At 38.5% G+C, this 24,423-nt stretch overlaps 1 long non-coding RNA gene and 1 pseudogene across 1 annotated transcript; one reads left to right on the plus strand and one right to left on the minus strand.

Moving 5' to 3' along the window:
• Positions 1–240: 240 nt before the first annotated feature.
• On the minus strand, positions 241–1,958 carry LOC122027743. Its single transcript, XR_006124510.1, has 3 exons — positions 1,863–1,958; positions 1,138–1,800; positions 241–1,060 (listed from the first exon to the last, which is right to left on the minus strand). It is a non-coding gene; the product is annotated as an uncharacterized LOC122027743 (long non-coding RNA).
• Positions 1,959–7,525: 5,567 nt separating this feature from the next.
• LOC122027191 lies at positions 7,526–12,554 on the plus strand (annotated as a pseudogene).
• The last annotated feature ends 11,869 nt before the right edge of the window (positions 12,555–24,423 follow it).

The following is a 24,423-nucleotide window of genomic DNA, read 5'->3' on the forward strand; positions in this document are numbered from 1 at the left end:
ATAATTAAGGATTTGCCCTGACAATTTAAAGGAGAAGTAACTCGAACAAATCTTAGTTGGATGTATTCTGATTCAGGTATCACAATTTGCTCAGTCTCAAAAACTGGATGCTCATTATCTTATGTATCATGGTTCGCTTGGCTTTAAGAAATAGAAGCAAGTTGCTTCGTGTATCATACTTTGTCTAGTCTAGTCTACAACTCAAACGGGCTTCAATGTGCAAATGGATAGTTGATCCTAAAAAAATGAAACTACTATAAAATGAAAGTGCTTGCTAAAGTTAAGGTAAATCAAAAGCTAATCCTAGTAATAGTCATTGTGGATCATAGATAGAAAGATAAGAAATAAAAGTACATCATATGAATTTGGGAAGAAAATCAGGGGAAGCATTCTGAGTTATGCATTTATAGTCCAGGAAGGTATCAGGAGGAGTAGAAGTTAAGTAGCCACCCTTATTTAGTTGCTCAATAGTGCCTTGTTCTCCTAGGATAAGCGCTTGGACAATGGAATTAACAATTGGGGCATTGAACCCTTGAGTGGTAAAGAGCTCCTTCTTCCTTACCTGGAACGAATCCTCCTCCCCTTCACAGTAGTTTGTCCACTCTGACTAAATTGCTTTCACTTTGATTTGAGTAGATACCAGATTAGACTGGGTACACGCCAGGTCTAATAGCAAGGAGTTTTTCTTGGCATTTAGAGTTGCTAATTTAGAAGTTTTAATTGTTAATTCAACAGTGTGTGAGACTTCTCATGCTTTCAACTGAGTGGATAGGCGAACATTCTCTTCAGTTCGTTCGGCCAATTGCACTTGTATACTCTCCCAAACACTTATTTCCGCCCGAAGTTGAGCCTCATTGGAATCTAGAGTAGTCTTCAATTGGGTTGCCCTCTCGAGCTCATCTTTGGTTAGCCCTTGAGCTTCCTGGAGTTGAGCTGATAATTCTTTTGCTTGGTTGGAAGAGCTGGCACTCGTCATCGTGGAATTTTGTTGCTTTAACAGCTCATTTTCTTGGGATAAATCATGGAAGCATTGAGTGGCATGCATGCTAAAATCCCATCCCTAAATAATGAACAAAATCAAAAAATACCGAAAGAGAGGGAAAATACGAAGAAGACAAGCGATGTAGATTATCATACCCTAGTTTGCGCATATTCCAACTCATCTGATAGCTCCTTAAGAGAGAGCCCGCCAAATAATTTTTGGGTGTCGGACCAAGCATTTACTAAACGTCTACCTAGCAGAAAAGGTAAGGTAATAGAAGGAAGATAGTTGAGGGAGATAGGACTTGGGGTAGAAGGTTGACAAAAAAAGCATAGGGGATGAGTCGAGCTCTTTTGGCATGACATCACTAGATTTTCCTGGAAGAGAGGGCAAAACATTAGGAGCTGGAGGATCACTCGGCAAGGATGAGTCTTCCCTAGCCTGCATAGGACTATATAACCTAAGATTCAGATAAAGAGCCGATAAGGTGGGTTCTGGGGATTGTGTTTGCCTCGCCTCAGAAGTATCATCCTCTGGGATAGCTATTACTTGTCTTTTGGGGGAAGGAGCAAGAGTGAGTCTCCACCCTTTGCAATCCTCCTTAAGGGTACTTCTAGCTTGGGGGAAGCATCCTCTAATGTAGATGATGAAATAGGAGCAGGCTCTCTTGGAGCCACTGCATCGTTGATGCTAGTTGCTTGATCGGAAGCAGTAGTGGAAGGTAGGCCCACTCGGCCAATAATTTTGCTCTTTGGCATGAAGCTCCTCCCTAGAGAGGGAAATCTTCTTACTAATCAAAGATTTTAGGATAGAATCCACTGCACAAAAGAAAAAGCATCTCAATTAATGATAACATAAACATTTAAGTACTTGAACTTACCAAAAGAGCATGGTAGATGATTTTGGACAGGACTTAGGCCGAAAAGATACAAGAATCCATCTTGTAGCCACTAATGAATCTTGAATCGTCTGCCACTTAGTTTGGGAAGATAAGAAGTAAAAATATGATCCTGCTTGAGCTTTGTAGGGTCTGGGAGAGGAAGAAAGGAAGATTGCCACATGGGGGACCAAGTGACTGATTCAGGTATCTCCAAAAAGAAGAAATGTGATTTCCAGTTCTTTATTGAGGACGACATGCCTTCAAAGAAAACCGCCTTTGGGCGAGACTGAAAGAGAAAGATCTCAGGTTCTAATTTTTTAGGATAGGTAAATAAGTACAAGTTATGAGGGGTAGGGGGAATATGGAACAGACGAAACAACATGTAAATCCTACATAGATACCGGAAGATGTTCAGAACAAATTGCTGTAAGGGAATATGAAAATATTAACTTACTTCAGATAAAAAAGGGTGGATAGGAAAATGCAAGTCGGCTACTACTTGATCGGAGAAGAAAGTAATATGGTTAGCGGGAGTAAGATGAGGACGTTCATCCAGAGAAGGAAGATGAATTTGATGATTACAGGGTACTCTGTATTTGGAATAAAGAAGAGCTCGATCGGAAGTATCAAAGTTAAAAGAGGTGACGGAGGTGTACCATGGTGCAAAGGATTCTTCAGTCATGATCGAATAGGTTGAATGTTAAATGAAAAGGGAAGAACTTACTATGTGCGCCTGGAAACTGGAGAGGAAAGAGTAAGGAAGAAGAAAGATCACCGGAGAAGGATTGAATCAAAGTAGAAACGATGAATGATAAAGGGGTCGTGTATGGTTTAGGGTTGTATAAAAAGGAATCTAACCGTCACTATTGGATTAAAACGGCTTGTGTAAGGAGGTTTGTTGATTCAATTAAACATGCCTTCACGATTCACCAGGCAGAAAAGAAATGTCGACGAACGTTATAGAGAATGAGTGAATTCGGCACGTGGCCTTCACCCATGAAGAGACATTTATGAGGGACGCAACAAGTGACGCATGCGGTACTCAAAATCATCTTTTTCACACAAACCTTGGTACTAGAGGTGCTAAAGTGCAGACCATTTTTGAAAGAAATCATTGAGCGGTAAGGCACGAACAGGAACACAAAATAAGCCTTAAGGAAAAATAAATAGATGAGAATTAGAACTAACGTTTGACTTCACCCTCTTATAAAATTAGCTGTTAGGAAAAATGGATTTGTTTCTTTCTCGAGGATAAATCGGTCACACTTTCAAGGGCCTCAAGAGAAAGATCGTATTTATAATCATAAAGGATAGATAAATAAAATTAGAACTTGAGTCCAGTCAGTCGGCTATACCTCCTTCGACTAAACTTGAAGGGGAGACTAGTGATACAAGTTATGATGATCGGGTCTAGGAGATGATGTGGATATTAATATCATAATGAGGTGGTGGTCGAGGTTAAGATAAGGCAGGGTTTGTTACCCGATTCTGCTAATTGCCTTGTATCAGAGGTCCCGAAATTATGTCCGAAAGTCCCTTGAACAGAATGTTTGACTAAAGCCGATGATCCTGTCTGAAATCTACGAGGTGGTGCGTTGGCTCTGGCGAATAGTACCTTCGAATGCAGATGAACTCCTGGGGATCTAGAAAAGCTCCTCAAAGGTCCTACGCATAATGAGACGAGCCAACAAAGCGTTAGTGATCTAAGGCCGAGGTGGGGATCCCTCGCTAGGTCCTCCGATGCTTAAGTTAGTTCCTCTCTCAAAGGTAGAAGAAGAAGAAGAAGAAGTATAATAATGGAAGTACTTAGGAATAGAGTTTGGATGCTAGAACTTGCTTACCTTGCCAACGGAGAGGATCCCCCTTTTAATACTACCTCATATAACTATAGTATCAAAAGAGTGCGATAGAAGGGGGGTGAATATCGTGCTTTTAAAAACTTTTCTTTTACTCGTTTAAATTGAAGTCATGCAGCGAAAAATAAAGAACAGGTTCGGTTACTTGGTTCTGAGGCTAGGTCGACTCCTACTCCAAGGTCCGCGATCCTTAATCGCACCAATGGGCAATTCACTAAAGCTCTTTTCTCTGAAAACCTCAGAGAGAAGCATATGGTACAATGAAGTGAGTAAGATAGTAAAAGCCTACTATCTTACTTTAGATTAAGTACAAAACAAGCTAAATAAATATATCGATTACTTAGATAAAAGATGCAGCTCGATCGATACTTCTTGGATGATACAACAGCTTGTTTGATGGAGGCTTAGAAGAGTAGCATGAATAGTAGTTAGCACAGAGATGAACTTTGTTGGGACCGTTGGCCGGCTAGAAGAGGGGTTGAATAGCCCTGCACAAAAATAAAAAAAACTTCTCAAACTTAAAAGAACACTTGCATAAAGATAGAATAGAAAGTGAACTAAAAAGAAAGAGACGCCTGAATTTACTTGGTTACAACCGGAGGAGGTTGTTAATCCAAGGAAATGAAATGCACTAACTCTCCTTCAGGTGGAGAAGACTCTTTACAGCAGTGTAAGCACAGAAAATGAGAAGCTAAATGAAAATTAGAGTGTGTACAAGTGTTGTTGCAAGAATGCTTGTTCTGTGTAGCTTCTTGGACCAAGGCTATATTTATAGCCTTGGTTGGGGCTCTTGGAAGCATTCCAGGCGCATGGAGTTGGATAGAATTCTATATCCGATGCGTCGGTCAACGCACATGTCGATCCTAATAAAATCAAGGCTCCAAGCGCCCGGACCCTTAAAGTCAATTGCGTTAACTTTTTTGGTACGGGCCCTCTTCTCCAGTTCTGCTCGCCTCGGTACGGATCTTCCGCTCCGGCTCCACTCGCTTAGGTGATCTTGGCCATCTGGAATAGGGCTCACCCAAACCCAATTTCTGGCCTTCTCGAGCAACCTTCCGCTCCGGCTTCTCGTCCGCTAGCACGGTGTGTGGTGTATTGAAAATTAATTTAAGAAATTAAAAACTTAGTTTTGCAAATTTGATTTCACAAACCTAACTCTGAAGAATTAGATTTTGAACATTAAATCTGACCTTTTTTAATCTTACTTTTGTAAAATTCCTTTTATAAAATTTATGGTTGAAAAATGTTTCACGTTCAAACTTATTTTGAAAATTAAGTTAATTTTGAAAGTTGGAACTTATACACTTATGTTTAAAAATTGGCTTCCTTGAAAATTAGCCTTTATAAATTTATGGTTGCAAAAATTATCGGTTGAAAATCTGCAAACTTATTACTAAGTTACTTTTCTAAAATTAGCTAATTTAGCTATTTTGAAAAGATACTCTTTAAAGCAAAATAATTATTTTAACTCCCCCAAGGCAACCTGACCTGGTTCTTGCAATTGTCCATACTCCCTATTGCAATTTTTTTTAATGTGTTTGTGTTTGATGAATGCCAAATGGGGAGGGTTAGGTGGTTAAGTTAGCTAAAACAAATTGAAAATAAAAACACTAACTTAAAAACCTACTAATGCTTGTTTCACTTGCATTTTACATTAACTTAACCAAGTTGTCATTTAATCAAAAAGGGGGAGATTGTTGGTGTGGTTAGCACTAACGGTCTAACCCAAGTTTTGATGAATGACAAAATATGTTAAGTTAGCTTTGTTATTGATCTAACACTCTGATCGAGTGTGCAGGAGACGCCCAGACAGGTCGACGGGCTGACCGGATGTCTGGCATGAAGCCCAGCTAGGTTGATGGGTCGATCGGATAGCTGGCACGAAGTCCAAACGGGTCGACGGGCTGACCAGACGTTTGGCACGAAGTCCAGCTAGGTCGACAGGCTGACCGGATAGCTGCCGCAAAGTCCGGACCGGTCGAAGGGATGACCGGACGTCTGGCAGGTAAGTGAAGGTAAGTCACTGGAGTTGAGTGACTGGGAGGACGCGTTCCCGGGAAGGGAACTCAGGCGCCGATCCGACTTAGAACCATTTCGGAACTCTAAGTCGAGATCGTGACTAGATTCCGGTCTCGAAAAGACGGAATCTAAGTCATACTCTTTCCATTGAATTATGACTGTGCTAATGATCTGTTTTGTAGGAGATATAATTGCCTCGAACTAAAGTTTTTCTTACAGGAATGAGTCTGTTGGAAACTTGGGTTCGGGCGCCCGGGAGGTACCCGGGCGCCCTGAGGCGAAATTTTATCCCCAACGTCGTTGTGCCACGTGTAGCTCGCTGGTTGGGTCGGCTACGTCATGGTCGAGGCGCCCTGAAGGTTCCAGGCGCCCCGAGCCTCCTATATAAGGAGGGTCAAAGCTGAAGCTCCAACAACAACAACAACACAAAATTCGCTCTCCTGTGCTCCTGCGACGCTGCGAAGCTCCGACAAACGCGCTGCTCTTTTAGTTTCTTACTTTGTCGGTATTGCTTTAATTTTTTTATTAGCATTTCTGTACTTAGTTTGTAATAATTTTCAAATTGCTAGTGAATTGCCCATCGAAAACACCCTTGTGTGCGGGCCTTGGAGTAGGAGTCGTCAAAGGCTCCGAACCAAGTAAAAAGAACTTGTGTTAGCATTCTTTTGATTTCGTCTTTTCCGCTGTGCTTACTCTTTTTTTTTTTAAAATCGATATTCATTCCTCCCCCCTCTATCGACGATCATGATCCAACACTCTAGACTTCGACGGAGGTATGCGCTATTCATCACTGTAGCTACAGTTCTCGTTATTCTGCTTCGATTTCTCACCGTCGGGAGCTGACTTGAGCGTTGGAGAGCCGTCGTCGGGAACCCCTTCCCGGCTCAGGTTCTCGATGGAGGTCTACATCGCTTAGAGGTCTACATCGCTTAGAGGTCTACACGGAGTCAACAAGAACACTACGTCCCCAGTAACAATCAACTCAGTACTCGGATAGGATCAAGAGATATTCATCGACTTCACCATCCATTTCCACACAATAATATTTTGAAAATAATGATGATGAATTCACTTCACCGAATCTTTCTATGAATATTCTCCATACAGACTTGAAAAATAGTGCAAAATTCCATAATCATAAGTCCCTCAATACGTATCCCCTTCCTTTCGCTAAGCACATTATTATTTGGTCAAATTTAATTACTTCGGTAGAATTTGATCTCACTATTATAATTTTATTTATTTGTAAAAATATGAAAAAGAAACAGAGGATCAAGTATAAACATTGAATAGATGCAAGACAAGTAATTGAAATAAGAAAAATGATATGAGTAAGAAAGAAATTTTAATGAGATATTTAAGGATAGGTATATAAAATAATGAGATTTATGAAAAAGTAAAATAATGAATCATGAATTTATATGTCTTAGAACATTTTATTGAAATTTTTACCATAGCTATTGAAATAATAATGATAATAATAAATATATGATATTTTGTTTCGTGAGATTATAGCTTATACTCTATTTGGAAATAACTTAAGTCATGGAATTGAATTGAATTCCATTATGAATTTAATTTCATAAGGAATTCAATTCAATTCTCATATTTAGAATGAATTACAATTTAAGTTATGGAATTTTTATATTTTATCATTTTATTCTTTTTTTTATATATATAAAGAAGAGAGAATGAGGATACAATGGATGAAGAATTGAATTCCCTATCTAAATCATACGTAAAGAGGTATAATGAAATTGAAAATCCATATCATTCCAATGACCACAACTTGGCCTGCTCGGTACGGCCGCATGTTGCAAGGAAGATCCTATTCCGTTCTAAGATAAGACAATCAAGAAGCCGCCTCTGGAGATGGCGATGATCTGCTTCCCTACCAGACTTTCGCCTTTCTCCTCCTCCTCCTCCTCCTCTACTCGCTTCCCGTCTCGTTCGCATCCCTCTCGACGCGCCGGCGTAGCCCTCGTCGTTTTCTCCTCGCATTCGAACCCCTGCATCCTTAAATCTAGCCGCCGCTCGCGGACCGAACGCAGGACTCCCTCCTACGACGATGAGGAACGGGAGAATGAGATAGCGAGGAAGAGGAACCTTCGCCGGACAATGTAAGTACTTTAGGAACTAGGTCTTTTATCTGCCCCTTGGTGCAAAAGCGAGTTTTTAATTTTTTCTTTTACTAGTAGTTCATTTTGGGAAGTCATGTGTAAGCGAGTATCGTGGCAAAGCTCGCATATTAGTGTTGTGCCCAATTGAATCTCTTTTTGAAATGATCTTTTAATATGCTTCTCTCTGTGCGCCTGGTGGAGTGATACGCGTCGTTGTAGATTGTGACTTTGCGTATTGGATAGCCTTCAATACATCTTAGCTGTCATTTAGTTTTTGCTCTATGTCGTTAGACGTTAATCCAATAAGTAAAGAAACTTGTTCTGTGTTCTATATTCGATTGATGTTTTTCTCTTTTGACAAATTCTGTAATTTTGAACTATAGTCAGCAATCTCCTGGAAGGAAAAAAAACAACACTTTAGTTGAGTCCCAAGTATGCAAGTTGTAACAATAGATTTTCCTTTCTGCATGCATGTTTAATATTTAGATTGATTTCCTGTTTAAACAACTACCCTGTGTTAATCATGAGCTGATGTCCTACTATGCCATCCTGATGGAAATTAGTAGACCTTATACGTCTACCTGCATGCAGTTACAAGAACTGAATTAACAGTATTAATGAGACTCATTAATAAAGTCAACATATGCTGGTGCTCTAAGTACTAAGTTGCATCTCTATCACTGGAAGAATACTTTTCCTTGATAATCAGTGGGATAGAGTGCTTTTTATGGAGCTTCAAATTTCAAATTGGTTTAGGTGTGGATTTTGGATAGTGTAACTTTCTTTTGGTTGGTGTGGCATAGACCTAACTGGTGCGACATATCCTGCTTCTATTTCAATGTGTTTATTTTGTCCTAATCTTCAATTTTTTCAGGATGATCTTTCAGATGTTGGTGATCAATTTAACTTTCAATTGACCAAGCAAAGTGACAAAACAGGTAACTGCAAGAATACATAGAAAACTAACAAGAAAATTTAGTCTATTCTTAGTGTTATTGGTTGTGCAGGACGCTTGAAAGTACTGAGAAAAAGACAGGAAAATGGATCACTAAAAACTGGACAATCATTGAGAAATTCTTATGGTTCAGTGAAGGATGATGTTAAAACCATCTCGAAGAAAACCAATATGACAATCAGTCACCCCATTTTAAATAGATCTTCCAATGAGCTTGTTGATTTGGAAAGAAATGTAAAGGTATGAATTATGTCAAATTAATGTTTAATTAATCATCACCATGATCCCTGATTCTGTGAACTTATTCTTGCCTAATTTTATATCAACAAAAAGGTCTAATGACTATCCATCTTCCGCAGAAGAAGAATGATAGCTTTACTGAAAACAGATATCATAAACTTGCTGAAGTTTTTGGTTTTGATGAGAAATGGTTTCCCCTAATTGAATATTTGAACACTTTTGGATTAAAAGAATCTGACTTTATTTGCATCTACGAGAGACATATGCCTTCTCTTCAGGTAAATTTGTCTTCTGCTCAAGAAAGATTGGAGTTCTTGATGAGTGTTGGTGTTAAACATAGAGATGTCAGTCATCAGACAGCCTCAAATCTTGGAGTACACTGTTGAAAACAATCTTAAGTCACATGTTGCATTCTTGGTCAATATAGGGGTTCCTCATTCTCGTGTGAGGCAGATTATTACTTCGGCCCCATCTTTGTTCTCTTATAGTAATGAGCATTCCTTAAAGTCAACAGTCAGGTATTTAATTGAAGAGGTTGGAATCAAGACAACTGATATTGGCAAAGTGGTGCAGTTAAGTCCCCAGATTCTTGTCCAACGGATTGATAGCACGTGGACGCTGCGCTTCAATTGTTTGTCAAAAGAATTAGGAGCACCTAGTGATAGCATAGTCAAGATGATCACCAAACACTCACAACTTCTTCATTACAGTATTGAAAATGGCATATTGGCTAGAATAAACTTTCTAAGGAGCATTGGCATGTGTAATTCTGATATATTGAAAGTGTTGACAAGGCTTGCTCAGGTTAACTAGAACAGTTTAGTTTGTTTTTTGTGGACTGTCGTATGTTGCCTTTATTCACTTATCTATTTTCCTTTTCAGGTATTATCTTTGTCATTAGAAGGGAACCTGAAACCCAAGTATTTATATCTAGTTAATGAACTCCGGAACGAAGTCAAATCCTTAACAAAATATCCCATGTACTTGAGCTTGTCTCTGGACAGAGGATTCGACCTCGCCACAAATTCTTAGTTTCTTTGAAATGGGCTCCAAAAGGTCAATTTCCTTTGAGTTCATTGGTCCCTACTAATGAATGCTTTTGTCAACAATGGGCTGGAACTAGCTTGGAGAGGTATTTGCCATTTAGACAGGGTTTACAAATGACCAACTTTGCTAAGAAATATGAAAGAAAAGGTCTCTAACTTACTGAACCTTAAGGATAAGTATGATGATAATTTTGCAATATACCTAGCAAATGTCTGATGAGCTTTCTGAAAACGACTTTTGTTGAAGCTTACTATGCATACAAGATCTGTTTTCTCGTAAGTTGAAGTTTCAGTCTTTGTCTCTTTTGTCTTCCTTTTTTTCCTTGACAAGTACTAAGCTGCATCTCTATCACTGGAAGAATACTAAGCTGCATCTCTATCACTGGAAGAATACTTTTCCTTGATAATCAGTGGGATAGAGTGCTTTTTATGGAGCTTCAAATTTCAAGTTGGTTTAGGTGTGGATTTTGGATAGTGTAACTTTCTTTTGGTTGGTGTGGCATAGACTTAACTGGTGCGACATATCCTGCTTCTATTTCAATGTGTTTATTTTGTCCTAATCTTCAATTTTTTCAGGATGATCTTTCAGATGTTGGTGATCAATTTAACTTTCAATTGACCAAGCAAAGTGACAAAACAGGTAACTGCAAGAATACATAGAAAACTAACAAGAAAATTTAGTCTATTCTTAGTGTTATTGGTTGTGCAGGACGCTTGAAAGTACTGAGAAAAAGACAGGAAAATGGATCACTAGAAACTGGACAATCATTGAGAAATTCTTATGGTTCAGTGAAGGATGATGTTAAAACCATCTCGAAGAAAACCAATATGACAATTAGTCACCCCATTTTAAATAGATCTTCCAATGAGCATGTTGATTTGGAAAGAAATGTAAAGGTATGAATTCTGTCAAATTAATGTTTAATTAATCATCACCATGATCCTTGATTCTGTGAACTTATTCTTGCCTAATTTTATATCAACAAAAGGGTCTAATGACTATCCATCTTCCGCAGAAGAAGAATGACAGCTTTACTGAAAACAGATATCATAAACTTGCTGAAGATTTTGGTTTTGATGAGAAATGGTTTCCCCTAATTGAATATTTGAACACTTTTGGATTAAAAGAATCTGACTTTATTTGCATCTACGAGAGACATATGCCTTGTCTTCAGATAAATTTGTCTTCTGCTCAAGAAAGATTGGAGTTCTTGATAAGTGTTGGTGTGAGACATAGAGATGTCAGAAGGATACTCATCAGACAGCCTCAAATCTTGGAGTACACTGTTGAAAACAATCTTAAGTCACATGTTGCATTCTTGGTCAATATAGGGGTTCCTCATTCTCGTGTGGGGCAGATTATTACTTCGGCCCCATCTTTGTTCTCTTATAGTATTGAGCATTCTTAAAGTCAACAGTCAGGTATTTAATTGAAGAGGTTGGAATCAGGAAAACTGATATTGGCAAAGTGGTGCAGTTAAGTCCCCAGATTCTTGTCCAACGGATTGATAGCACGGGGACGTTGCGCTTCAATTTTTTGTCAAAAGAATTAGGAGCACCTAAAGATAGCATAGTCAAGATGGTCGCCAAACACCCACAACTTCTTCATTACAGTATTAAAAATGGCATATTGCCTAGAATAAATTTTCTAAGGAGCATTGGCATGTGTAATTCTGATATATTGAAAGTGTTGACAAGCCTTACGCAGGTTAAAAAGAACAGTTTAGTTTGTTTTTTGTGGACTGTCTTATGTTGCCTTTATTCACTTATCTATCTTCCTTTTTCAGGTATTATCTTTGTCACTAGAAGGGAACCTGAAACCTAAGTATTTATATCTAATTAATGAACTCCGGAACGAAGTCAAATCCTTGACAAAATATCCCATGTACTTGAGCTGTCTCTGGATCAGAGGATTCGACCTCGACACAGATTCTTAGTTTCTTTGAAAAAGGCTCCAAAAGGTCCATTTCCTTTGAGCTCATTGGTCTCTACCGATGAATGCGTTTGTCAACAGTGGGTGCTTGTCAACAGTGGGCTGGACCTAGCTTGGAGAAGTATTTGGCATTTAGACAGGGTTTACAAATGGCCTGCTTTGGTGTTTAGCTTGGAGAAGTTGTATGCTAAATTGCGAACATAAAATATAGAATGTGAGTAAGAGAATTTGACAAATGGACAGAGCCTTTCCAACAATAGAAGAGACAATTTCATCTACTACTTTTACCTGAGAGATCTTAGCACAATGCAGAATAGGTGTAAAATAGAATTGGATTGCTGTCATATGATCTGATGCACTAGAATCAAATATCAAGGAGTTTGTTTTTGTAGACTAAGAACAGGACCTTGATGAGCAAAATTGCTTGTTGCAATGTTGGAATTGTTTATATTTGCTGATTTAATAGTTTACACAATTGTTGAACTGATCCTTGTTTAGAAACAATCCTGAGTTGGCTGATTCACTCCTCTACAGTTGTTTGGATTGGCTCTTTCAATTATTTTGCATTTGCAGGTTTCCTATAGAGATCTCAACACCTTTCTCTCTCGAGTATGCCCAAGTTTATTGCAGTGAGAACACAAATTGGATTTTTGATCTCTCATAGATTGGCTAACATTTCTTTTTTCAACAAATCTATTGTTGTCGTCTATACCTCTTTCATTTATAGGACTTTCAGGTGAGCCCTTTTTAACACCAAGCATGACTCAGGTGCATGCTTGTTTCATGTCGCACTTGCCAATTGGAGGGAGAGGTCATCGGTCAAGAATTCGTCCAAGAATCTTGTCAAATTCTTTATTGAGTCCAGTTAGAAACTCATATAAACATTCTTTTTCTAGATGCCTCTTAAATTTCATATTGTCTTCTAAATCATCCCAATCTGTCTCATAGAGCAATCTAATTTCTGTCAAAGTGTTTGCCAAAGTGTTTGCAATGTATTATAATATTCAGTGATATCCAGAATCTTGTCGAATATCCTTGAGTTTATTTTTTATCTCAAAGACTTGTGTTCGAGATCTGAATAACTCTTCTTAACAACATCCCAAATTGCTTTTTCAATTTGTAGGAATAAATAAGTACAATTGATATGCGAGTTGATCAACCATGCATGACAACAGAGTTATTGAGTTCTCAACTTGGATAAATTGGGTCTTCTATGCTTGGACCTTGAATCTCACCAATGATGTAATCCATGCATGACAAGAGAGTTATTGAGTTCTCAATTTTGATAAATTATGTATTTCTATGCTTCGACGTTGAATCTCACCAATGATGTAATCAAGATTCCCCCTTCCTCTAATTACCAACAAGATAGATAGATGTGATTTGCAGTGATGATACTTCTCCAAAGGGTTATGTGATCACGAACGAATTGATTGATTTGGATGTGCTAGATGAAGACCCATCCTTATGGATGCTAGTAGTTCATTATTATAAGAGAAATGAAGACAAAGAAAAAAAAAACAAAGAGAGGTATTTTTTATGGCTCTAATACCAGGAAATTGATTAAAAAATATTCATATATTTTATTCAAATAATTTAACACATATATATACAACTTTATCCGGAAAAAAAGGCAAATGATTAGTGATGCAGATATATGGGGATGGCTCAGACGTAATTAGGAAGGGAAAAAAGGGCAGTTTGGTCACTTAACAAGAATAGGGTTGTGTTTTAAAGCTGAGCAATGATATGCTCAAGGAAAAAAACTCAAGGAAAAGTTTAAGGATAGACACATAAAGTCATGACCCACCATTTCACTTTTTGTGGGCCCCATCACTTTATATGTCTATCCTAGCTTTTCCTTGAGTTTTTTTCCTTGAGCATATCATTTTTTTAAAAGCTGGGCATTGTTCACCACTGGAGAGGAGGCCAGTTCGTGTTTTTGAGCCCGCCGCCACCGCACTTCTTCTTCCCCCCCTCGCCAGCGCCGACACCGGCCGCCGGCTGCCGCCATTTCCCTTCTCCTCCTAGATGACGCCGTCGGATAGACCGGCCACTCCTCTCCTCCTTCACCAGTCGCCGCCCGCCGGAACAGAGGCGCTGCCTCTCCTCTAGCCGGAGCCTCCGCCAAAGTTGGCTTCCCCTTGCCAGAACACCACTGTGGAGGCGTACACAGAGGGGCGACGCAAGAGAGAGAGGGGCGAGGCGGCCGATCCATGCGGTGGTGACATGGATGAAGTGACAGCCACCGAAAGTGAAGGTGTTCCTCTCTGTAGTGGCGGGCACGGCGCCCTCGTCTTCCTTCGCTTCATCATCCACGACCACGACAACCTGTTTGTCGCCGGCGAGGCCATTCACGCTCTAAGGATCTCCGTCCTTATTTTATAAGCTCATCGAAGAGAGGACTGTTGGTTGCTACTCGGAAAACCTATAGGTTCCACTGTACAAAAATTTTGTACAAAGGTCTGAACCTTTTCCTAGCTACCATGTGTTCTTTTAAATTAAATTTTGGATCGCCTGCGGAACTTAACACGTTTGATCCAAAACTTAATCTATTTGTTCTTTTAGGTTTTGACTTGGATCTCCTGCGGAACTTAACACGTTTGACCCAAGTCTCCTTAAGTTATTAATTCCATTAAATATTATTTTCCATAAAAGGTTCCCAGTACTGACGTGGCGAGGCACATGGCCTTCTTGGATATGGGAGCAACCACCACCGACTAGACAAAACCTTTAATAGAAAGCTAATATTTAATTTCCTAAAATAACTTTAGGTTAACCAAAGAGAACAATCAAATCACAAGGAAAAGAAAGAAACAAAAGAACACAACTTCGAAAAACCATATTCGAAACACTAGAACGTAAGCCTCTTGTATTTGGTATTATTTCCATAAATAACTAGCATGATGCGGAAATAGAAATTACTAGTTATACCTTGTAGAAAAACCTCTTGATCTTCTACCGTATTCCTCTTCTAACCTCGGACGTTTGTGGGCAACGATCTTCCGAGACGAGAAACCACCAATCACCTTCTTCTCCTCCTAGCTAGGTTCGGCCAACAAAGAGGAAGCTTCACCAAGGAGGAAAATCAAAATACTAACCAAGCTCCAAGAGATGCTAGCTTTCTCTCCTTCTTCTTCTTCTTCTCCGAGTAGTATCCGGCCACCACAAGAGCTCCAATAGAAGGGTAGGGTTCGGCCACCACAAGAGGAAGAGAGGGAGAGGTTGGCCGGCCACACCAAGGAACAAAAGAGGGAGAGAAATAATAGATGTTGTACCTTGTGAAGGCACCCTCACCCCTTCTTTTATATTCCTTGGCCTAGACAAATTAGGAAATAAATTTTCCTTAATTTCTTTGACATGATTTAATTGAGAGAAATAAAATAAAATTTCCCCAATTAATTTGTGATGGCCGGCCACATCAATGGGAAGCAAATTGGACAAGTTTCAATCAACAATTAAAACTTTCCTTATTTGTTTCCGGAAATTTTAAAAATTAAAATTTCTCTTTAAAATCTCTTCATGGTTAATAAAAGAAATTTCTATAATTTTAATTTTATCAATCATGTGGATAATTTTAAAGAGAAAATAAAATATCTTACCAATCTACAAATTAGGAAAGAGATCTAATCTCTTTCTTAATCTTTTGTAGATCTTTTATAAGAGAGATATTTTAATTTTAATTCTCTTTAATAAATTATTTCTTCCACATAATAAAAACTAAAATTAAAATCCCTTTTTAATTTTATTTGGCCGGCCCTACTAGCTTGGGTTCAAGCTAGGGCCGGCCATACCTAGGCCGGCCCTAGCTTGATTCCCAAGCTAGCTTGGCCGGCCCCCTTTGGGTGGGTATAGAAGGTGGGTATAGGTGGGTATAGTACTCTATAAATAAGAGGCTACGATAGGGACCGAGAGGAGGAATTGGTTTTGGTCTCCCGATAAAATTAAGCATCCCGTGTTCGCCCCGAACACACAACTTAATTTTATCAATGATAATTCATTCCACTAGAGAATTATCATTGAACTACCGCACCAATCCCAAATTACATTTTTGGGCTCCTTCTTATTATGAGTGTGTTAGTCTCCCTGTGTTTAAGATATCGAATGTCCACTAATTAAGTGAGTTACTGACAACTCATTTAATTAATATCTAAATCCAAGAGTAGTACCACTCAACCTTATCGTCATGTCGGATTAAATCCACCTGCAGGGTTTAACATGACAATCCTTATGAGCTCCTCTTGAGGACACTATCAACCTAGTATCTCTAGGACACAGTTTCCTTCTATAATCAACAACACACACTATAAGTGATACCGTTTCCCAACTTATCGGGTTTATTGATTCATCGAACTAAATCTCACCCATTGATAAATTAAAGAAATAAATATCAAATATATGTGTTTGTTATTATATTAGGATTAAGAGCACACACTTCCATAATAACTGAGGTCTTTGTTCCTTTACAAAGTCAGTATAAAAGAAACGACCTCTAATGGTCCTACTCAATACACTCTGAGTGTACTAGTGTAATTATATAGTCAAGATAAACTAATACCTAATTACACTACGACCTTCTAATGGTTTGTTCCTTTCCATTCTGGTCGTGAGCTACTGTTTATAATTTATAAGGTACTGATAACATCATCTTCTGTATGTGACACCACATACTATGTTATCTACAATATAAATTAAATGAACAACTACAAACAAATGTAGATAATTAGACCAAATGTGATTCTTTATTCATAATGAATGTTTACAAAGCTTAGGCTTTCAGTATACACTCCAACAATCTCCCACTTATACTAATGACTAAGCTGCCATATCTTCTACCATACATCTGATTCCCATTCCCTCCACATGCCGATCGAAAGCTTTCGCCAGAAGGGCCTTAGTGAAAGGATCTGCCAGGTTATCCGCTGATGCAATCTTGGCGATGACAACTTCTCCTCGCTTCACGATATCTCGTATCAGGTGGTACTTGCGCTCTATATGTTTACTTGCCTTATGAGCTCGTGGTTCCTTCGAGTTTGCAACTGCACCGCTATTATCACAATAAATTGTGATGATTTTGGGCAAACCAGGAATCACATCTAAGTCCATTAGAAAGTTCCTGAGCCATACTGCTTCTTTAGCTGCCTCAGAGGCTGCTACATACTCACGTCCATGGTTGAGTCCGACACGCATTTCGCTTAACACTCCTCCATGAAATGGCTCCACCTCCTAAAGTAAACACATAGCCCGATGTAGACTTACTATTGTCCCTATCTGATTGGAAATCCGTGTAACCCATAGGAGCAAATCGTCTGCTTGGTAAACTAGCATATAATCTCTAGTCCTTCTCGTGTACTTTAATATGTTTTATTACAGTCCAATGTCCTTGTCCAGGTTACTCGATATCTGCTGACCATGCCCACCAAAACAGATATCGTGTCTCGTATATAAGATTGCATACATTAGGCTTCCTACCGCATAAGGAACCGCTTTCATGTCCTCTATCTCTTTGATGTCTTTGGAGACATCTCTTTAGATAGAGCTACTCCATGTCTAAAAGGTAAGAAACCTTTCTTGGAATCCTGCATGCTAAAACGAGCAAGGATTGTATCTATATATGAAGCTTGGGATAGACACAACATTCTTTTCTTACGATCCCTTATAACTTTGATCCCAAGAATGTGTGCACAATTTCCTAAGTCCTTCATATCAAATTGTTTGGACAACCATACCCTTACGTCTGATAATACCTTGACATTATTGTCAATTAACAAAATATCATCTACGTATAGTACAAGAAATACCACCACGTTTCCGTTACACTTCTTATATACACAAGACTCATCCGGACTTTGAATAAATTCATACGACTGGATTACTTCATTAAACCGGATATTCCAAGACCTTGAAACTTGCTTCAGTCCATAAATGGACCGATTGAGCTTGCACACTAGATGTTCTTTGCCCTTTTCAATAAATCCTTCTGGTTGCTTCATATGGATGTTCTCTTCAAGACTTCCATTAAGGAAAGCTGTCTTGACATCCATTTGCCAAATCTCATAATCCATATGAGCAGCAATGGATAAGAGTATCCGGATAGACTTAAGCATGGCTACCGGTGAAAAGGTCTCCTCATAATCGATTCCCTCTTTTTGAGTGTACCCTTTCGCAACAAGCCTAGCTTTGAAGGTTTCAACCTTCCCGTCTGTCCCTCTTTTCCTTTTGTAGATCCACTTGCATCCAACGGCTTTTACACCATCAGGTGGTTCTACAAGCTCCCAGACTTTATTAGAGTACATAGACTCTATTTCAGAATTCATTGCTTTTTGCCAAGATGCTGCATCTATATCTTGGAGTGCTTCATTATATGTTCGTGGATCAGGTTCATGTTTACCCGGATCAAGTCCAAGACTCTCCCAAAACATGAATCTTTCAGTTGTATCACAACCCTCCCACTACGACGGGCACCTCTGGTTGTGTATCATGTGTGACACGTGTTGCGTCTCTTGTGGTACTTCATCTTGTACTCTTGGTATTAATAGACGTGTCCTCTCTGAGTTCTTCTAAAACAACTTTGCATCGGGCTTGTGATCCATTATATAGTCTTCTTCTAAAACGGGCATTGGTGCTAACAATGACCTTCCGGTCTTTAGGACTATAAAATAAACCACCTTTCGCCCTTTGGGATATCCTACAAACACGCGAACTTCATGCGAGATTCTAACTTATCAAGATCGGTTTCAGCACATGTGCTGGACTACCCCAAACCGAATATGTCTTAGACTGGTTTTCGCCATTCCACAATTCTATGGGAGTAGAAGAAACTGATTTAGAAGGTACTAAGTTCAAAACGTATATTTTTAGAGCATATCCCCAAAACGAATTTGTAATTCAATAACTCATCATCGATCTAACCATCTCCATAAGAGTCCTATTCCTTCGCTCGCCACACCATTCCCAGGTGTGGACAATTGGGATTGAATCCCGACCTTCGATAAGTAATTCCTAAACTCTCCTAAGAGGTATTCGCCACCACGATCTGATAGTAGTGTCTTGATACTTTACCTAACCGTTTTCCACATCCGCCTTGTATTCTTTGAACTTGTCAAAACACTCGGACTTGCGCATTAGGTAAATGTATCAATATCTTGAATAATCATCTATGAAAGAGACAAAATATTCAAAACCTCCTCTTGCCTGGACAGACCACATAAATCGAGTGAACCAACTCTAACACTTCTTTGGCTCTATACCCTTGGCCTTGAACGGCCTCTTGGTCATTTTACCTTCTAAACAAGATTCACAAGTTGGAAAATTTTCCAACTCTAATGAACTCAAAAGTCCATCGGCTATAAGCCTCTGAATCCTACTTAAGTTAATATGACCAAGCCTTAGATGCCAAAGATATGCTTGATTCATTTCTGAAGGTTCTTTTCTCTTATTAGAATTAGAAGATGAGTTATAAATTTCCATGTTTTGCTTTGTGGAAGAATTTGGATTTAAAGTATACAAATTGCCAACCAATGTACCAGAACAGATAATCACTTTATTTCTTTTAATAACTACATCGTTACTGAAAGAAACTGAATATCCATCTAAAAACAGTTTAGAAACTGAAATTAAATTCTTTCTAAAACTGGGTACATAAAGACAATTTCTTAAAACCAAATTTCTATTTCTACTAAAAGACAAGTAGACGTCTCTCACTGCAACAGCTGCCACCTTAGTAGCATTGCCCATGTAGACGGTAATTTCTCCTTCAGATAGTCGTCGGGTTTCCTGGAACCCCTGCAAAGAATTGCAGACATGATCAGTGGCTCCCGTATCTACACACCAGGTGCTGGTAGATAACACCGCTAAACATGTTTCAACAACTAGAGTATGAGATATACCTTTGTTTTGGTTCCTACGAGGACAGTCCGCCTTCCAATGTCCTGTCTGCTTACAGATGAAGCACTTGCCCTTCGGCTTCTTCATTCCAGCTTTAAATCCCGTACTCTGAGACTTATTCACTTTCTTTGCTAAACCATCTTGTTTCTTCTTCTTCTTTCCTTTCGGTTTAGAAGTAGAACCATTTTCAGCATAGTGAATTTGAGCATTGTGACGAAATAACTCTTCTGCTGCTTGAAGTTCTGTCAGTAGTTCCCCTAATGAATAAATCCTTTTATTCATATTATAGTTCAGGCGGAACTGCTCAAAACTTCTAGGTAGCGTTTGGAGGATCATATCGATCTGGGTTTCCCCATCAATTTCTCCTCAGATAAGCCATCATCTTTAGGATATGATCCCTCACAGGAGTACCCTCTTGCATGGTGGCTGTCATTATCTTTCTCATGGCTTCTTGCCTAGAAGCTCTATCCTGATAACCAAAGAGTTCCTTGAGATTGTTCATGATATCATAGGCTGTTGGTAAATCTTGATGCTGATGTTGCAATACATTTGACATTGAAGCCAAAATGTAACACCGCGCCATCTCATCTGCTTTTACCCATTTCCTATAATATTCAATCTCCTCTTGGGTAGATTCACCAGTAAGTGCTTCAGGACAAGGCTCAGTCAGTACAAATTTATAACTTTCAGCAGTAAGAACAATGTCCAGGTTTCTTTTCCAATCTATGTAATTTGGTCCAGTAAGTCTATTCTGTTGAAGTATGATGGACAGTGGGTTGAAAGACATCCTAAAGAATCACAAATAACTTTTGGTCAGAACTCTAAATTTAGAATAATATTGATTCCTCAAATAATACTATTTTAAATTAACCAACACCTTAAAACACCGTGAATTTTGTATGCCACGTTAGTGTGGACGTATACAAATTCAACATTTGTAAAAGGAGGGTTTTATCCCATTAATTTTATTATTTTGTCAACCTAACTTTTTGACAAATAAAATTAATAGTTGGTATTATTTGGTCACACAAATAATAATAGTGACTCCGTTGGGGAGGATACTATTAGATGTGTCTAAGTGTATACCATTACTTGACACTAAGTCCATTAATAAGATTATGCCCCTTCCGTTGGGGAAGATCACACGCTCTTAATTAATTTCCTATAGTCATCCAAAAATGGAAGTCTGTTCTAGTGATCCACAAACAAGCTCATCCGTTATGGAGGAAGGCACTCAGAGCCAACGCGCAAGCTTGTTTGCATCACTTACAAACCAGTAATGGAGACCATGGGATTTACTTAAAAATCCCTCTCCCACTTAGTTATTTATAAATGAGGAATTTTAACTATGCTAACTTACTAAACTTGTAAACTAACATGCACACACAGCACAATATAAAAGCAATAAATAGAAAATTTATTTTTCAACTATTATGGCTTTTATCTCTAATTGTCCTCCGTGTGTTGTCATCCCAAGCTGCTGCCATATTTGGCCACCGCGATCTTGCTCCTAGTTCCGCTGCGCCTCTGGTCCTTAGAAGGTTCCACGCTTTGCAAGATTCGATCCGCGACATAAATAGAATTTTTACATTTTGATCCTATATTCCATAAAAGGAATGTACATGTATCTAGATCAAAAATAAAATCCTAATAAAAACTAAATACAGCTCCTGCTGTATTTTAATACAATCATGCACACACATGCCCTTGACATGTCCAAGGGTCCAATCACACACATAATTAACTAAAAGTCATAATAGTTGGATCCTGCATCCACAAAGTTAGCACATCCTACTATTATCCTGCCTAAATTATGTATGACATGTGCATAATTAAACTAAATACCAAATACACAGAGGCAAAACCCTAGCTCTGATACCAATTGTTGGTTGCTACTCGGAAAACCTATAGGTTCCACTGTACAAAAATTTTGTACAAAGGTCTGAACCTTTTCCTAGCTACCATGTGTTCTTTTAAATTAAATTTTGGATCGCTGAACTTAACACGCTTGATCCAAAACTTAATCTATTTGTTCTTTTAGGTTTTGACTTGGATCTCCTGCGGAACTTAACACGTTGACCCAAGTCTCCTTAAGTTATTAATTCCATTAAATATTATTTTTCATAAAGGTTCGACGTGGCGAGGCACATGGCCTTCTTGGATATGGGAGCAACCACCACCGACTAGACAAAACCTTTAATAGAAAGCTAATATTTAATTTCCTAAAATAACTTTAGGTTAACCAAAGAGAACAATCAAATCACAAGGAAAAGAAAGAAACAAAAGAACACAACTTCGAAAAACCATATTCGAAACACTAGAACGTAAGCCTCTTGTATTTGGTATTATTTCCATAAATAACTAGCATGATGCGGAAATAGAAATTACTAGTTATACCTTGTAGAAAAACCTCTTGATCTTCTACCGTATTCCTCTTCTAACCTCGGACGTTGTGTGGGCAACGATCTTCCGAGACGAGAAACCACCAATCACCTTCTTCTCCTCCTAGCTAGGTTCGGCCAACAAAGAGGAAGCTTCACCAAGGAGGAAAATCAAAATACTAACCAAGCTCCAAGAGATGCTAGCTTTCTCTCCTTCTTCTTCTTCTTCTCCGAGTAGTATCCGGCCACCACAAGAGCTCCAATAGAAGGGTAGGGTTCGGCCACCACAAGAGGAAGAGAGGGAGAGGTTGGCCGACCACACCAAGGAACAAAAGAGGGAGAGAAATAATAGATGTTGTACCTTGTGAAGGCACCCTCACCCCTTCTTTTATATTCCTTGGCCTAGACAAATTAGGAAATAAATTTTCCTTAATTTCTTTGACATGATTTAATTGAGAGAAATAAAATAAAATTTCCCCAATTAATTTGTGATGGCCGGCCACATCAATGGGAAGCAAATTGGACAAGTTTCAATCAACAATTAAAACTTTCCTTATTTGTTTACAGAAATTTTAAAAATTAAAATTTCTCTTTAAAATCTCTTCATGGTTAATAAAAGGAAATTTCTATAATTTTAATTTTATCAATCATGTGGATAATTTTAAAGAGAAAATAAAATATCTTACCAATCTACAAATTAGGAAAGAGATCTAATCTCTTTCTTAATCTTTTGTAGATCTTTTATAAGAGAGATATTTTAATTTTAATTCTCTTTAATAAATTATTTCTTCCACATAATAAAAACTAAAATTAAAATCCCTTTTTAATTTTATCTTTCCGTCCCTACTATCTTTTTTTCAATCCAGGGCCGGCCACCCCAAAGTATACCTAGGCCGGCCCTAGCTTGATTCCCAAGCTAGCTTGGCCGGCCCCCTTTGGGTGGGTATAGAAGGTGGGTATAGGTGGGTATAGTACTCTATAAATAAGAGGCTACAATAGGGACCGAGAGGAGGAATTGGTTTTGGTCTCCCGATAAAATTAAACATCCCGTGTTCGCCCCGAACACACAACTTAATTTTATCAATGATAATTCATTCCACTAGAGAACTATCATTGAACTACCGCACCAATCCCAAATTACATTTTTGGGCTCCTTCTTATTATGAGTGTGTTAGTCTCCCTGTGTTTAAGATATCGAATGTCCACTAATTAAGTGAGTTACTGACAACTCATTTAATTAATATCTAAATCCAAGAGTAGTACCACTCAACCTTATCGTCATGTCGGATTAAATCCACCTGCAGGGTTTAACATGACAATCCTTATGAGCTCCTCTTGAGGACATTATCAACCTAGTATCTCTAGGACACAGTTTCCTTCTATAATCAACAACACACACTATAAGTGATACCGTTTCCCAACTTATCGGGTTTATTGATTCATCGAACTAAATCTCACCCATTGATAAATTAAAGAAATAAATATCAAATATATGTGTTTGTTATTATATTAGGATTAAGAGCACACACTTCCATAATAACTGAGGTCTTTGTTCCTTTACAAAGTCAGTATAAAAGAAACGACCTCTAATGGTCCTACTCAATACACTCTGAGTGTACTAGTGTAATTATATAGTCAAGATAAACTAATACCTAATTACACTACGACCTTCTAATGGTTTGTTCCTTTCCATTCTGGTCGTGAGCTACTGTTTATAATTTATAAGGTACTGATAACATCATATTCTGTATGTGACACCACATACTATGTTATCTACAATATAAATTAAATGAACAACTACAAACAAATGTAGATAATTAGACCAAATGTGATTCTTTATTCATAATGAATGTTTACAAAGCTTAGGCTTTCAGTATACACTCCAACAAGGACCTACGCCGGACTTTCAGTGAAGTCGCAGGATCTAATAGTCTTATTCTTAGTTGCTACAGACTCTACTGTAGCTTCGTGATGGAATATGATATACGCATAGTGCCAGACATTGTGACTCTCGTTACTACTATTGGGTCATTTACATGATCAGGTTTGAATTGAGGACAAGGTGCATGGAGGATAAGGACAACTTTGCTATATCTTATGCGATTCATGTTGTGCCCGGCTTTG

Source organism: Zingiber officinale, chromosome 10A (genome assembly GCF_018446385.1).
Source record: "Zingiber officinale cultivar Zhangliang chromosome 10A, Zo_v1.1, whole genome shotgun sequence".
Taxonomy (NCBI): Eukaryota; Viridiplantae; Streptophyta; class Magnoliopsida; order Zingiberales; family Zingiberaceae; genus Zingiber; species Zingiber officinale.